The sequence below is a fragment of the Arvicola amphibius genome, chromosome 15 (genome assembly GCF_903992535.2).
Source record: "Arvicola amphibius chromosome 15, mArvAmp1.2, whole genome shotgun sequence".
NCBI classification, from domain to species: Eukaryota; Metazoa; Chordata; class Mammalia; order Rodentia; family Cricetidae; genus Arvicola; species Arvicola amphibius.
In genome coordinates this window covers 44901386-44919182 of record NC_052061.1, presented here as the reverse complement: position 1 = coordinate 44919182, position 17797 = coordinate 44901386, and the positions used below count along the sequence as shown (strand labels likewise).

The following is a 17797-nucleotide window of genomic DNA, read 5'->3' as shown; positions in this document are numbered from 1 at the left end:
CTTAATACATATGTGTTCACTCTTTATCCCACTGCGCCAAGATCATGGGCGCTGAGGAGCAGAGCTGAAATCAAGCTCTAGACGTGCCATGCCTTCCTATGACAGCACAAGGAAGACAAATCCCCCAAAGCCCACGGCATTTAAGTAATCTGGAAACAGATAGAAAACAACAGGTCTGGACAGGCCATAGGAAGACTGTCAATTCTTTAATCTGCTGGGGTATGTAGCAGATTCAAAAACCTTCCTAAAAGAGCTATTGACTGGAAGAGTCCATGATCAAGTGTCCCTTCCTTCACACAGCAATGACTAGTAACAGGATGGTTAAATAGACAAACAAAAAAAGAGGAAACAAGGGTGTGTGTGTGCACGTGTGTGTGTGTGTGTGTGTGTGTGTGTGTGCAACACCAGACATGAGTGCTGGGAACTGAACTCTGGGCCTCTGCAAAAGCATCAAGGATTCCCAACCACTGACTCCCAGGGGAGAATCTTACTTTAGAAGGCAAAAACTGAAAAGAAAAAAAAAAGTCTGAGGTGCCGGTGTGGGTCGTTCCAATTACAAATATTTAAAGCTTAACGAAAAATCTGCTTTGCAGAATAAACAATGTATAAGATCTTCCGTGAATGGATTTTTTTAAAGGTTAATAAATATACACCAGAAAAAGGGAGGGAGGGAGGGGTTATGGAGGAGAAGAGGGAATGGGAGGAGCCAGGGACAGATGAGGGATAGAGGCTGAGCATAAGAAGAGGGGGATGGGAAGGAGGAAGAAGATGTGAAGGAAAAATGGGGGAGCAAGAAGAGGAGAGGGAGGAAGGACAAGGAAGGCGGGTGGGGAACAATGGAGATGGAGAGAGGTGGGGAGTCTGTCGCTGTGCAAGCCCCAGTCACTGATGTTAGCTGCTCCACCGAGGGTGTCCGACCACAGCAGTTTCCACCCCAGCCTATGAGCCCACAGGACGCCTGCCCCATGCCCTGCTTATAAACACCCCTTCTCTTCCTCCCACAACACAGATAATTTCATTATGCCCCTTTTAGTCTAGAATTATGCCAATGGGAATTTATAAAAGAGTTTCATATCTTCACCAGCCAGCCTACATCCCATATGTATGGAGACCCAGTATTTACCATTTGACAGTCAACCTACACTGACTACCTAAGCTCTTAAAGTCTGGTTTTCCCAGGTGCAATGTTCCCTTTATTGAGATTTGTAGAGAATCTTGAGAATCCTGGGGAAACCTGGCATTTAAGTTGGAGCTCCCTACTTCTCTCGGCCTCCCCCCTAAACTATGTCTTAGTCAAAGTTCTATTGTTATGATGACCCTTATAAAAGGGAGCATTTATTTGGGGCTTGCTTGTATTCTGGGGTTTAGTCCATTACCATCATGGCAGGAAGCATGGCAGCACACAGGCAGACATGGTGCTGGAGAGCTAGCCGAGAGATTCTGTGTCTTGGCAGGCAGCAGGCAGAGAGAACCACTAAGCTTGCTTGAGCATTGTAAATCTCAAAGCCCATCCCTGGTGACACACTTCCTCCAACAAGGCCACACCTCCTAATAATGTCACTCTCTGGTAACCAAGTTGTCAAATCTATAAGCCTATGGGGATCATTCTTTTTCAGACTACTACAAACCAGCTTCCTGATCTCATTGAGATGCTTCTACAACTAACAACACAACTTTCCTAGGGCCCAAACTTGCCTCTCCATTTAATGGATTATTCATGGCTGAGTATACACATCCAACTTCATAAACTTCCAACTTTTCATACTCCAGTAGGCTGCCCTCTCTTGTGAGGATAATTCCATATTTCTTTAAAAAGTAAAAGATTCATTTTTTATGTTTTTAATTGTCTATGTGTGTCTTTGCATTGCATGAGAGTACGGGTACAGGCAGAGGCCAGAAGAGGGTGTCAGTTCTCTTGGACCTTGGATCTACAGGTGAATTGTCCAGAATCAAGTTTAAGAGCACAGAGGTGAGGATTCTGGACTAGCCCGAGAACTAAGAGGGAATTCCCTGTCTCCTTCCTTTTCCTCCTTCAATCAACAGAGAAACATTCCTGTCCCTCCCTCCCTCCCTAGTGGCTCATTGCGACAGCACCAGCTTGGGCATCTGGGCAGGAAACAGGACCAGCTGCCGCACTGAAAGGAACAGAGGAAAAGATCCCGAGGCCTTGATGAGGTTTCTGTGCCACCATCGTGAAGGCCTCTGGGAGTGTGCCCTTCTGCTGACCTCCCAGCTGGACAAAACCCCTTTTCTCACTTGAGCAGAGACTCTTTCTGAGCACCAAAGATGTCTGTGACCTGAAGCTACAGCATCCTCACTGCCCGACCTTCTCTGACCTCCTCTGGTTAACATCACAACGTGCTGATGGGCGGCAGGTGCACGGCACAGTCCTGTGCCCAGCTGAGCGAGAGGTTTGCCAGTAAGGCTGAATGAAACACGAGGAAGAAGGCGGTTCCTGCAGAGAAGAGAAGTAGTGGGGCTATGGGCTGAGCAAAGATGGTGGCTCTCACGAGGATGGAACTGTCTAGAAGAGGAGGATGCACCATGGAGAAGGGAGGCTGTCTCTACTGGCCTGAGACAATGAGCCGGAATGTTTAAGGCAGGGCAGGGCTGACTTAGCTCCGTAATCATTTTGGGGGGAGTCGGAAGCTGGTATGGAAACAATGCAAACATTGCATGAAATGGAACGTTCAGATAGTGGTGCACACATATATACTGAGCCATCTTCCAGCTCCAAAGCTAACAGTTAAAAAAAATTCATTATGTGTGTATATATATATGCATAACTTATTATGCATGTATGCATACATGGGGGTGGGTGCACCTGAGTCCAGTGCTCCCAGACACCAGAAGAAGGTGTTAGGTCCCCTGGAGCTGGAGTTACAGGAGGATAAGAGTCATCTGGCGTGGATAATGCAACCACTGACAAACAATGAGTGTGGTGGCACACAACTCTAATTGCAGCATGTAGGAGGCCGAGGCAGGGGGATTTCTATAAGTTCAAGGTCAGCTCGGGCTACCTACGTCGTTCCAGGCCAGCCAAGGCTATGGAAATACCTTGTCTCATGAACACAAAAATAAACAAAGGAAAATACAGATGACTTGGGAAGACATCCCCTCCGCTCAGATTAAACTATAAAGATAAGAACTTCCGTTCAGATTGAGCATAACAGGCCACAAAATAGAGGATGGTGAGATTCAATTTTGGTAAATTTGGGCATATATTTGCACACTAAAAATGTCCAACAGGGACACAAGGTCATTGTTTATCTTTTCTAAACTACTTCTGGCTGATTTTCACTTTTTATATTTTTGAGTACTATTTCTTTTAAACACCAAGCATGTATGATGTTGACTCTGAAAAACAGTAAAGGTTTATATAAATTTATTGAGAAATACATAAGGCCAGAAAGACGCCCTAAAGATAACACTTCCCCGTTAATGTCATTATTGGAAAAGACATCAGCACCGTGGAGTGGAAATTCCGCTGCTTCTCACACTTAACAATCACAGAGATGGAGCCTTCATGTGTGACGGTGGCTGAGGCAGGCATGGGGGGGCTGGGGTGTCTGAGCCATTGGTCCAGGAGTCACCGCTATGCTGGGGGTTTCCAGAAAGACCCATTAACCCATCCTAGCCTGATCCTTGCTTCTTGGGGTCTCAGGGCTCAGTAACCTTGGATTCATGCTAGACATGATTCTTAGCATTTTTCAATGCAATGCAAAGCCCTTGGGAACCTGTTTCAGGTCCTTTTCCTGTGTGAGGCTAAGTTTTGCAGTGTGGTGTTGGACATGGGAATCCATAATGAAAGATGGGCCTGTCTGTGGGTTAAGGACCGCTTCAAAGGCTGTCACTCGAGGGCTGGAAACTGGGTCAGCACCTGGGAGTGTGAACTACTCTTGAAGAGGACCCGAGTTTGGTTCCCAGAACTCATCAGGTAACTCACAAGTGCTTGTTACTCCAACTTCGGGAAATTCACTGCCCTCTTCTGGTCTCCACAGGCAACTGCACACACACACACACACACACACACACACACACTACACACATACCACATACACGCTCATACACACATGTGTATGTGCTCTAGAACATGTAGCTTAAAATAATGTCTTTTTTAAATATGTCATTCTTTGGGTTGGGGAGAAGGCTGAGTGTATAAAAGAACTTTCTGCTTCAACAGACTTCGGAGTCCAGCACCCACACAAAAACCCGGATGTGGCAGCGTGTGCTCACAACCCACAGCACCTGCACACATGGTGCAGACACAGATGCACACAGACGTCCCTTTTAAAGAAAGCCGCCATTCTTTCTTGCTTGGTTCCATTACAAAAATACATAATGTTTTTAATCTGCCCTAATGTTCTATCTTTACTCCTTTTTCTAGTACTGTGGACTAGACCTAGAACCTGGCACCTACTACCAAGCAACCTACCACTGAGCTCCAACCCACTCTTGCTTTTACTTTACATTTTGAGGCATGATTTTGTTAAGCTCTGCAGGTTGGCTTTGAACTCACTCTGTAGTTCAGGCAGGCCTTGAAATCACTGTCTTCCTTCTCAGACTTCAGAGTAGCTGGGACAACAAGTACCACCATCATTTTTCTTGATAGAACATTCATGTTCCCGGGGCAAGCATATGGATGGCTCTTGCTAACGATTCCAGACAGCTAAAGATTTCGGCTTGAGTGTCCATCACTTGGTCTGTTTGGGCTATTCTTTGGGTCACTCGCTCATTTCCTCACCCGTGGAAAACATGCTAAGCATTTTTTTTGTGCCAAACCTTGTTTCCACAGAATCCCTATTTGACCTGGAAGTACCTCAGGATGTGTCTGGCTGACAGCCTGGAGTGTATTATCTATCAAGGGCTCTCCAACATGTTGGCAAAAGCATTAGACTTTAAGGGCCACTGAGAACAGTGCTTGGCATATGATAGGCATCCAAAATGTATTCAATGGAAAGTAGCACACACTTGAGTAGGCAGATAATTTAGAACGTTGAAAATGTGTGTGTGCTGCATTCCCATCTCCTCTCCTCTCTTCTATTCTTTACTCTTTTACCTCTCAACAGCCACCACTGCTATGAAAGCAGATCCACAGCCTTCCAGATATTTCTCTTTTCTTCATTCCATCGACAGAGCTGTTTCCCAAATCCACACCTTATTTCCCACTATGGCTTTAGCTAGACAACACCAATGGTTCCCCATTTTCTCCAGTACTTCCCCTCAATCCATGGAAGATTCCAGACCATCATGGAACTGAGTCTTACCATGACAGAGTTTAAAATAACCTTCCTTTCTTTCCAGGAGCCTGTATGCCAACTTATTACTGGGCCCAAACACAATCTGCTATTATACTTTCCAGCTGGAGAAAAGCACCAAATATTCAATATTTCTGTCGGTGATAGACTATATAGCCTGTAAGCGGAAATAAACCCTTTTCTTTCAAGGTGCTTTTGGTCAGCGTTTCATGTCAAATAAACATTTGAGATTAGAACAGCAAATAAATTTGAGATTAGATCCTGAAAATAAGCATTGAGGACATCTTCATAGAGAAACCGTTGCTCACAACAGGCAAAGACTCTGGTCTGAGAAACCCGTCCTGTGAAGCCGTGTGTGCACACAGACGGACCTAGCAGCTTTTGTAACTGAGTCATTTTATTTTCTGCTGGGCTTTAATTTTTTGAAAGGCTAATAGACACAGCCAGATGCAAATGTGACTGTCCACGAAAAATAGTTGATCCACATGAGGCCAGAGGATCCTTGGCTTGGAGACCTTGCTGTTGGTTTAGGTGTGTGGCTTGGACAGCTACTGCTGATACTCTCAAGAGGCAGCAGTAAAGTCTATATGAAGTGTTCTTGGACCTGGATAATACTGATTTCCATCCTGAGAGGATCTGGAATCACTTAGGAGGCCAACTGTGGCAAGTCTGTGAAAGAGTTTCTAGCTTGGGGTAATTGATGTGGAGAAGGCCCGTCTTAACTGTGCAGGATACCATTCTGTGGGCTTGGATGCTGGACCGAATGTGAAAGGGAGCCAAGCACCAGCCTTAATCTCTCTCTGCTTCCTGACAGTAGATGCCGTGTGACCAGCTGCCTTCAGTTCTGATTATTGTGACTTCCCCACCACAATAAACTGTGAGTCACAGTCAACCCTTTCCTCCCTCCCTCCCTCCCTCCTTCCCTCCCTCCCTCCCTCCCTCCTTCCCTCCCTCCCTCCTTTCTTTCTTGATTTTGTCAGGTATTTTGCCCTAGCAATGAGACAATGGCAAACATAAGGACCTAGTCTAACTCCAGGAAAACTGTGATGTCCCTATCAGTGGTGGCTGTCCTTGTAATCACTGCCACCAGCTCTCTCTGTGGGAAAGCAATCAGAACTAAGCAATGTCATGTTAGGACCAGCCAAGCTAAGCCCTTGGTATTTAATACTTCCCCATGTAGCTCCTAACTAACATATGGCTTCCTATGTGCCTTTACCTGCATAGAACAAAAGAGTTGGCACATTTAGTCTAACCAATTACTGTATTGCTCATTATAAATCAACATATTTGCATTCTGGCTCATGCCTTTGTCTCTCAGGAGACTGGCTAGCCTGAGTTCACCCCCAGGATATAAATCACTCCTGAATGTAGACATCAAATCAAGCCTCTGATCCTGTAGAGAGACTGCTAGAATGGACGGCAGCCATAGCTGAGGTTTTATCCCAGGGAGCTTTGCAAAGAAGGCAGCTGACCAAGGTTACTGGGAATTCCAGACCTCTCTCCTCCCACTGGTAAGTCCGCCCTCTACACTGTTGTCTGAACAGGCAACATCCACTAAAGCAACCAAGAGCATAAGAAGTCAAGCGCGCAAAGCCAGGTGTATGTCGGCAGCTGCCAATGCAGTGAGCCTTCCTTCAATCCTCACTGCTGAAAAATCCCCAGATAAAGCCTGCTGCCTGGCTTCCTATCAGGAGATTTGGACCTTATCAGATATGACCAGTGTAAAAACCCGCTCACAAAATCTCTATGTGTTTTCTGTTGCTGATAACCTAGTTTTTTAAAAAAGAGCTTCCAATCAGAATATAGTGGAGTACAGTAATTATTACTGAGATAAAAATCTAATGCCGTCTTCATTTCTGTTACATAATTGACCCGAATAGCTGGTTAGTCCTTCTGTGCAAGGGACATGCTTAATTACAAATTCAGTCATTTACCCAATACCCACATCCATGCTATAGAGCCTGAGGATTTAATTACCCAATAAGGATTGTAAAACACTCACTTCTGAAAGCAAATGCATTTGTTTCATAAAATTACTTAATTCTTATTAATATGTTCATCCGAGTAAGTATAAATAAGGAAAAGGAAGCAGAGACAATCAAGGAAAGTAATGGAAAGTGTTCAACCTTTTCCAATCCTGATCTGAGTAGACCCTGAGGACAGTCACGGGCATCTAGAGCTAATTGACATTTGTTTTCTTGTTATTTTTCTTAATGAATATTCCAATGATTTCAATTCAAATATTCATAAATATTTTTATCATCCAAAGCAAACTGTCGACTTGGGGAGATTCTTCTGGCCTTACCTAGGAACTGTGTGGCTCTTGTATTTGATTCAGACGTATGGCTGTTGTATTTGATTCAGGCATGCTTGTTCCAAACAGATGTAAAGGCTGCAACCTTGGTCAGAGCTGGGCTCTCTGTCTCTGACTGAGACTGCTTGCTTCCACAGAGCTCCCCAGACAAATGCAGGGTGGTGTGAGATGGGGTGGGGTGGGGTGGGGTGAGGTTGAGTGGGGTGGGGTGAGGTGGGATGGGATGGGGTGGGGTGAAGTGGGGTGGGGTGAGTTTTCAGCAGCTCATAGAACAACAAGCTTCTAGAAATCTCTCAACTCTGCTCTTAGAAAGTCAAGCTTTGTCCTTGACCCTTGGTCATGGAAGAAAACCAGAATTCAACCTAGAAAGGTCATGTTGGAAAATCTACTTCCAAAAGTCTCTTGGCATGGAGAAGACCACACCCAATCTCAATGGAAGAGCAATCACAGGGTCCCAGTGTCTATGTTTGTTTATCTTTAAACAGCTGCCAAGTTGTAAGAGTTTACACAGAAACTCAGTGGGTATGGTGGTTCCTGCCTGTCAAATCCTAGCACTCAGCGGGCTGAGGCTGGAGGATTTGCTCATTGTTAAAACTATCCTGGTGAAGGCTGGTGACTGACTTCCCATCGGAGGAGTCAGTCCATTCTAGACTACAGAGTGAGATCCTGTCTCAGTTAACCAAATCCAAACTGAACCAAAATAAGACACCATCGCCAAAATCAACAAAAAGAAAACGAAAAGGCACTCCACAAAAACACATTTAGTCTAATCTAAATCTAAACAAAATCTAAGCTAGAAATTAATCATGCCGATCCTATGGCTTCTAGCTACCACAACGTGTGGCATCTTAAATTGTACTTTTTGAAGCAAAGGGGAATGGAAATGACACCAGCTGGCTGTGAAAAATGACTCTGAGGGGGCAGTGAAAGGGGGCTCAGCGGGTGTTTGCAGCACAAGCCTGACAACCCAGGTGTGATACCCAGAAGCCACGCAAAACCAAAGCTGGACATGCGGAGTAGCTATAATCTCAACATTCCACCAGGGGGCGGGGACAGGGGAGTCAGCCAGAAGCTCTCACGCTGGGCCACCTGTAGCCTGGAGTAAGCCACAAAAGAAACTGCCTAAGGTGGCAGGCAAGAGCTGACTCCCTTAAGCTGTCCTCCCCTGGCACACACACTCGCACACACACACATGCACACGCACTTCACCCCCATACACTAATAGTGAATGAAATGAACATTTAAAGGTGATACCCAAGGATTTTTTTATTTATTTTTTTTATCCTAAAGCTTTTGCTCTGGAGATGGATCCATTTCCATATAAACATTAGAGCAAGCATGATTAAAAATCATGCAATAACCGTGCACATTGGAAAATAATTTGGGGGACATTCACCTGGTCAAGGTGACATCAGCTATATGAAAATAATCACAGCCAACATTCCCGGAATACATAACAGATGAGCTGTGTGCAATAAATGAAGGCCTCTGAGGACGTTTCTCTGAATAATTCAGGCTACAGTCTTACTCAAAGTCAGGTTGAATTATCCACCTCCCTGGCTGTAGCCACCATAATTAGAAGTTAGAGATAGCTTTATTCAGTCACATGACACAGTAGAGGGGGGCCACCAAGAAACCTTTCTTTGACATTTTGAAAATTAATCTAGCCCCTTGGATCTTCTTTCCCTTAGCAAAGAAGCATGTGGGAAGGTAAATGCTGTCTGTAGGATTTGTACCGTCTTCTCCTCTGGGAGGGCAGTGTGTGGGTCTCAGCTGCCTGAACCATCAGGAAGAGAAACAGAGATGGGAAGACATCCTTCATCAGGCCTGGGAGTGGACAGGGGCCCAGTAAAGTCAAGAGTTGGCTAATTTATTTCACTTATTTCTATGTTGTCTGTTTTGTCTACATCTATTTCTGTGCGGCGTGTGTGTGCAGTGCCTGAGGAGGCCAGAAGAGAACACTGGCCCCTCTGGAACTGGAGTGACAGTCGGTTGTGAGCTGCTGTGTTGAAGCTGGGAAGTGAACTGTGGTCCTCAGGAAGAGCAGCCAGCGCTCTTCCTGCTGAGTCCTCTCTCCAGCTCCACCATATAACTTCCAATACCCAGAATTCTTCTTTGAGGAAGAGGGGTAACACACAGACATTTCCCCACACACGAAGCTGGTTCATGTGCTTCTCTGGGACCCGTTTGCTATGTGCAGGAAAACTGACACGTTTACTCTTTGACAGGTAGGAAGGCTTCAGAAACTAATAGGACCAGCAGGGCAGCCCGCTGCTTCAAGCAACGTTTGGCCTCACAAAGTAACCTCCAACCTCAAATACTATCTGGCAAGGGTGATAATGTAATTTGGAAGGAACTGCTGCGCATGTCCACAGATTAAAGGGTGCATTACTATAGGCAGAGAGCAGGAGAGAGTCTCACAGAGACAAATTAAGACCTAGGTCTTGAGAGACTAGATGTTCAAGGGCAGAGATGGGTCATAGTTTTGTAAATTAATTCAGCTTAGAGTTACCTGATAGGAGGTCTCAGTGAGGGATTGTCTACATCAGGTTGGCTCATGGGCATGTCTGTGAAGGGTTTTATTGATTTCCTTAATTGATGTGGGGAGATCCATTCCTTGGTTTGAGGCTCTGGGCTATTTAAGAGTAGAAGCGTCTAGATATGTAGGCTCGGAGCACCAAGCATGCCTGCATTCACTGGCTCTGCTTTTGACTGCAGCTGTTTTAACTTCCTGTCACCTTGACTTCCCTGCCATGATGGACTGTACCAAAAATAAACCCATGCTCCTCTAAGTTACTTTTTCTCAGGGTATTTTTATCACAGCGACAGGAACGGAACTGGGACAAGACAGGACAGGACTCTAGCAAACGGTCGTTGGAGAAGCCAAGAGGAACAGCCCTGGGGAGAGGGGCATGGTGGGAAAGAAAGAAAATAGGAAGTGGCAGAGTGGTAGAGGGTTATTGCAGGGGCAGCCTGGAGCCTGGCATGAAGAGCCCAGAGCAGGCTTCCATTCTGATGGATAAGGGGCTGTGTCCTCACTGGGCGTTCAGGTGGCTGGAGAACAGGTTGTCTGGAAACAAAAAATAGCATGTGGTGCCCTTGGACATGCCGACAACCGCAACCAGGGTAAACCATGGAATGGCAAGAATGAGTGACAATGACCAAAGAGCAGTGACAGTCAACGCCAGTAAAACTTAACACCCATAGAAACTGCAAGAAGCCAGCACAGAGGACAAACAACTCCATGTTCAATCCCAAGAACAGAAAACCCCCAAACAGGCAAGTCTGTTTTGGGGACAGGATCTCATGTAGTTCAGTGTGCTGGTTAGTTTTCTGTCAACTTGACACAAGCTAGAGTCTTCTAAAGAGAAGAAATCTCAATTGAGGAAATGTCTCCATAAAATCTGGCTGTAGGACATTTTCTTAATTAGTGATGGATGGGGAGGGCCCAGCCCATTATGGGTGGTGCCACTCCTAGGCTGGTGGTCCTTAGTTCTAGAAAAAAAGCAGGTGGAACAAGCCATGAGGAGCAAGCCAGTAAGTAGTCCCCCTCCTGGTCCCTGTATCAGCTCCTGTTTCCAGGTTTCTACCCTGATCTCCTTCAATGATAAACTGTGGTGTGGAAGTGTAAGTCAAATCAACCCTTTTTCCCCCAACTTGACTGTGGTCACGGTGTTTTCATCCCAGCAACAGAAACCTGTACTAAGACACCCAGGTTGGCCTAGAATTCACTATAGAACGCAAGGTTGCTTGGCCTTCAGATCCTCCTAGTTCAATGGTTCTCAACCTTCCCAATGCTGCAACTCTTTAACACAGTTCCTCATGTTGCGGTGACCCCCAACCATAAAATTATTTCATTGCCACTTCACGACTGCAAGTTTTCTGTTCTTGGGAATTATAATGCAAATGTCCGATTGGCTGGATATCTGATCTGCAACCCCTAAAGGAGTCGTGACCCACAGGATGAAAACCATAGTCCTGCTCCCACCACCAAAGTCCTGGGATTACAAGTGTACACCCACCAGGTCTGCCTTTCTAAACAGGTAAATCCATTTGTATAAGCTAGTCACCGAAGGTTCTCCAAGAGGGGAGGTCCCAGTTCCAGGAGCTCGTGATTAATCTCAGGGTCCAAAGCATAGTGTGGATATGCATCCATAGAGAGGATGTTTCTGACAGTCATAGAGAGTAAAGTCATCATGTCCATGCTAATGTCATGATAGACATGACATTATCCCCATCTTACAGGAGAGGAGACTGGGGAAACAAGAGGCTAAATCACTCATCCTGGGCCAAGCAGTTGCTAAGCGAAGCAGTTACTATTGGGTCTCTAGAGAGAGCCCCAGCACTACAGAGATAAAAACTTCTACCACACTGAGTGTTTTGTGAATGACTGTGTGCAAACAAAGACATGTGTCTGTATGTAGGCATGTGTTTGTGTATGCATGCATGCCTGTATGTGTGCGTGTATGTAGGCGTGGCTATAGAAGTCAACTTCTGTGACTTTTTCTGGGTCTCTGTTCACTTCTTTTTCCTTGAGACAGTGTCTCTTTACTAGAACTCACCAAGTAGCCTAGACTAGAGGCCCTAAAAATCCACTAATCCTGTCTCTACCTTCCCAGGTCTGATTTTTTTTTTTTAAATTTTGTTTTGTTTTTAAACAGTATCTCAGTATATAGCACTAGGCTTGGAACTCACTATATAGACCAGGTTGGCCTTAAACTTACAAAGATCCACCTGCCTCAGCCTCCTGGGTGCTAGGATTAAAGGCATGTGCCACCATAACTAGCTTAGGCATTTTTTTATTTTTATTTATTTATTTTATTTTATTTTTTATTTTATTATTTATTTATTTATTTATTTTTTTTACATGTACTCTCCAATTTAATCGGGACTGCCACAGAGACAGACAGGAAGCACAGTGAGCATTTTCTTTGGCATCCTAGTGCAAACCAGAAGAACAAGCACAAACTGTTCCAGGTCTATCAGTGGATGCATTTTTTAAACTTTTTTTCCCCTATGTATCGATGACGTAGTTACATCGTCGATACCACAGCCGAGAATCGAACTAAAACCTTGGGCAGAGCAGTCGGAGCTCTTAACCTCTGAGCCATTCTATTCTGCTGTTAGCTTAGGCATTTTTAAACAGGGGTTCCTGTAGACTGAATTCTCAGGAGGCTGAAAGTTACACGCAAGCAACCTGAATACGTATTTTCAAAAAGAGGAAGTGTAGCAGAGACCCTTTTGAGCAATGATTCAGAGTCCGGCTGTCCATCAGAGTTCATTTAAGAGTTAAAAATACAGTCCCCTCACTGGAGCTGACCCCAGGGGAGCCAGGAACATATCCGCTGATGCTAAGCATGTTCTAAACAAGCCGAGGGAAAAGCTGTCAATGGACGTCCAGACGATAAGACGAATCTAACCTGGCCCCACTGTCGCTGCTGTGGTTTCTAGCCGCAGAGCCAAACGTCCAGCGCTAGTTACGCCAGCTATACAATGCTCTCTTCCCAGGCCTAACGCAGTTGTCAGGTATTCCTATGCAGACAGTGAGCTCGCTCTTCCTGGCCCTAGCCTCCAGGAGGAATTTGCAGCCTGGGAGCCGGCAGCAGCCCACAATGCTTTTCATTAAAGACTCACTTGATAAATGTAGGATTTTTCACATTTTTGCTCGTTTCAAAAAGGGCAAGGCGTGGTGCTGTTCCAAGCCCTCCAGGGAGCTGTAGCAAGCAGGCAGTTAATGCAAGCCCAGGTAGGCTGATGTTTCTCCTGGAACACAATTGACATCTCCATTATGCAAATCTAGGCAAATGTTTAAGACGGATGCAAATACCATTGTCTTTTCAGCCCAGTACCCTTCAATGTTTTAGACTGCTGGTTTCATCAACATCGTTAATTTCCATTCAGACCCCACATTTCAAGTGATTGGCACACAGCTGCTCCTTTCTGTGGAGAAAGGGAGACGCGGCCACTTGAGTTCTATGAAAGGGAACATAATTTGTCTTGGGGTTGTGAGATATTTGTTGAAGACTCTTGGGGAAAAGGCTAGGCAATCGGCTTCCACACACAAGTCTTGAGACTCATGTCCCCCACCCCCAGGTAACTCTCTCAAAGACCCTGAGGTAGCAGCTTGTTCAATGTGAGAGTGAGTGGCTTCCAAGGGGACCAGGTAGTCTCCATGTTGGTCCAGCTCCTGCTTCCTTCTCCTTTCCCGTCCCTCATTACCAATCTGCCCAATGCACTTCCTGCCTCTAGCTGGTGTATACTTCATGCCAGTCATTCAGCCTATCTGATCATCCATTAACAACATTCCCTGTGGTGGACTAAAACCAACCACCTGTGGTACAGACCTGCCTGTGAGACACCTCCAACAGCTCTCAGGGATGAGCCCTGTCTCATGAATTAGTAATGTGGTGGTCTAGGGGAATTGAGGGGGAAGCAAGAGAGGTGTTTGCCTTTTGCCTTATCTGAAAGCAGGTGCCAAACTCTTGACCTCAGTCTGGGTTTGTAGCTCTGCTGGTCTTGCAAGCATGAAGACCTGGGCTCAACCCCCACCACCCAGAATCAATGTAAAAAGAACCAGGGGTAAAGACACAGGCTTGTAATCCCAGCACCAGGAAGATGGAGAGATGTGGACCCCTGATGTGATCCTCACCCAGCCAACCTAACCTACTTGATGAGTCCAGGTCAATGACAGACACTGTCTCCAACAAACAAAACAACAAACAGACAAAACAAAGCAAACAAGCAAAAAGGAGTGGGCTGGCGAGGCGGCTTTGCAGGTAATGAGACAGCTTTGCAGGCAACTGTATTTGCAGCCAAGCCTGCTAACCTGAACTTGATCTCTAGGACCACGCGGTGGGAGGAGAGAACCAACGCCTGCAAGTTATCCTCTGCACCCCTTGCACACTGCACAGATGCTTTAAAAACAAAATAAAGCAAACAAGCACAAGGAAACTGGCCTCAAGGTAGATATCCAAATGCCAAGTGTTTTTTAAAATTTTTTTCTAGGTCACCATTACCAGGGGGAAGCATATAGTTGATAAAACAACATTTTGAAGGGACAGGGTCAGTTACAAAGATGAATAATGTGGGAACCGGAGGCAAAAAGGAAACATTAATAAGGAATTATTATGCTCACTAGGCTGATATTCTGTTTGTTATGGATTTTCTGCGTTAAGGTAGATCCTGTCTTTGAAATTCTATTCTTTTGGGGGGGCTTTATGAATTGATTTTGAGATGTTTGAAATGCCGCATTAAAACTTCATAGCTCCTAATTACAGAGGCTTGGGCTCCTGAAAGAAGTGTGCTACTGGCTTCTCAAGGTGTGGGCTAAACTGGTGACCTCTGTGTTTGATGGGTGTCTGGTGGTCAGCTGGCTACAACCTAGAGCCTCCTGAGAAGAGACCATCAATCAAGGAATGGTCTGAACAGGTGGGCCTGCGGGTATGTCTGTGGGTGATGGGCAGAGTATTAATTGATGGAAAAAGACCCAGCCCCTTGTGGGTGGCATCATTCCCTAGACTGGGAGTCCTGAATTACATAAAGGAAAAGAAAATAGCAGCAAGTAGCCATGGGCACAGGCATTTCTCTCGCTCTTGATTGTGGGTGGGATGTGGCTAGCATGATTAGCTATGACTTCCACACAGTAATGGAGAGTAGCCTCGAACTAAAAGATGAACAAACCCTTCTCTTCCCTAAGATGTTTGTGATCAGGGTGTCTTACCACAGTGAGAGAAAGGAAACCAGGACAGGGTGTGGCTGATTTTACCCTGGTCATTTGGGGGCACTGTAGATCCTTTAAATAGCCTGCTATGTTTTCTGGTTTGTAAGGCAATTTGAGGCTTTTCAAAATTTTTTCTGGTTTTGTGGTGGTCTTTTGTAGTGGTCTTTTCTGTTTGTTTTTTGACACGTGTGCTTGAGTTTCCCATGTGGTTGATGGTAAAATGAGTGAGCATCACCTCCCAACAGAAAAGAAAAAAGGGGACCTTGTTACAATTTGGGTATAAGATGTCCTCACAGGTTAGTGTAGGAGTAGCAGCTTTGGCAAATTGTAAAACCCTTGGCAAGCAGTGCTTAGCTGGAAGAAGTGAGTCTTAGGGTAGGTTAGGGTCCTCCAAATTCCTTAGCTGGGCTCCATTTCCTGTCCTGTTGTGGCTTCTTGACAGCCCCAGATGTAAGCGAGCAGGATCATGCTCCTGCAGCCGTAGCCGTAAGTGTTCCTACCACCATGCCTTCCCTGTCACGACAGGACCATGTCAACAAATCAAAAGCCTACACAAATCCTTTTTCTCTGAAGCCACTTCCTGTCAGGTCTTCCATGACAGCAGCAAGAGACATAATTAGCAGAAGCCCTCAAGAGTGTGGCCTGGGCTCTCAGATGGCAACTTGCACTTGTTGAGTTGCCTAGGAGACAGGTGGGAAATGAAAATGGCACCCTTGAGTCTCTTTCCATGGGACAAACCCCGGGTCCGCCCACGGACGAGGATTTAATCTCCCATTTGACAGCGAGCCCTTCTGTAGCCCAGCTTTGTGTGTCTGTCGTGTTGTACATGGTCAGTGGGGTCACCTTTAAAATTCTTTACAAAGACAACATTGGACGAGGGGTGTCCTATGAGCAGGTCTCTTTGAATTCACTTGTATACACGAGAAAAAGTTGAAAAAGTTGATGCTGCTCTAACGTGGTACAGAGTGACCCTGTGTAGAGGGGACCTCCTGCTCAGAGGGGAGGACAGTGACTGTCACCCAAGCCCGGGCATGAGTGAAATTGCATGCATCTGAGTCCAGTTCTGGCTTCAAAGGAGGATTTCTCAGACAGACTCAGCCAAAAGGAGATGGTTGGGTGAGACGTGAGGGTGATGGCTGACCCGAGGTTTCTTCGGCCGTGGCTCCTCGCTCCTCCAATGCCCGAGGACAACCAACTATGTTGATACTTTTCCTTTTGTAGTTCATTTTATATGTTGACATCAGTATAGGTGTCAAAATTATTACCATGTCCAGAACACATTGCAGGGCTAGCTTCTTCAGTGACCTAGTGAACAAGTTAGAGTCACTGTCCTTGCCCCCTGTGGGATGATCAGCCCCATCATGTCCACCAGGAGCGGAAACTGCTTCACAACTGCTTCTGCAAGAGACCCTTGTCCACTCCCACCCCTGCAATGCTGGAGACCTCATGTGTGTGTGCGTGCATGTGTGTGCGTGCGTGTGTGCGTGTGCGTGCGTGTGTGTACGTGCATGTGTGTGTGTGTGTGCGTGCGTGCGTGCGTGCGTGCGTGTGTGTGTGTGTGTGTGTGTGTGTGTGTGTGTGGTCAGAGCATGGAGAAGTCAGAGGTCAATCTTGAGTGTTATTCCTTAGGTGCTGTTCGCCTTATTTTTCAAGACTAGGTCTCTCACTAACTTGAGACTTGCCAATAAAGCTAGGCTGGCAGCTAGCAACCCTAGAGAACTACCCATCTCTGCCTCTGAGACCCTACTTGTCGTGGACAGTACTAACCTGGAGCACCAGGCCACTTCTGGGAAAAAGCAGCAGGGAGGGAAAAGAGCACGGGATGGGGCTTCTCCAGGTCACTGCTCTTCCCCTGGGTAGGGTTTGATTAATGAGGCTGTTTCTCTGAAGTCTAAAGGTGATCACATGGATGCCTGCCTTCCGGACAGATCCTGCTTCTTTGAAAGGTCACGTAGCCATTCTAAAATAAAACAAAACCCGAAGGAACAGGAAACTGTACCTGAGAAGAGCTGGACCAGGAAAGGGGTCAGAACCAGAGCTGACCTTTATATAGGGGGAGCAGGCCGAGTAGGGGAGGATATGGGGAGGGGGTGTGGTAGGGGGGTAAGGGATGGGGAGGAGAAAGGATAGGGAGAGAGGGGAAGGGTGTAGGAAGAGGGGAGGCTGTGGTCGTGGGGGAGGGTGTGTGGAATGGGGAGACCTATGTTTTGTGGACAAACATAGGTGGACAGCTGTTCCCAGCCCAGCAGAACCTGCTCCTTCCTTGCTCTTCCACACAAATCGTTACCCCCGCAAACCCAGGCCTTTGCATCTTCTACTAATTCTAAAATTGGTTGAAAAGAAAGATGCATATTGGATTTTAATAGACTACATATTGTTATTTTGCGTTACTCACATTTTAATTCTATCTATTATTTATTAACTATAGTATCCATATTCACCAGGCTAACTGCGAATATATTCATTATGCTAATTTTGCATTGTGTTATTACAGAGTGCTGTGCT

At 45.9% G+C, this 17797-nt stretch overlaps 1 protein-coding gene and 1 non-coding gene across 2 annotated transcripts in view; both read right to left on the bottom strand.

Annotated features, from left to right (window-relative positions):
* Positions 1 to 17797, bottom strand: part of Cdh13 (cadherin 13) — a 950975-nt gene that overhangs the window by 354759 nt on the left and 578419 nt on the right. The gene's annotated exons all lie outside the window — the stretch shown is intronic.
* LOC119802358 lies at positions 12438 to 12567 on the bottom strand. Its single transcript, XR_005283377.1, has one exon. It is a non-coding gene; the product is annotated as a small nucleolar RNA SNORA31 (small nucleolar RNA).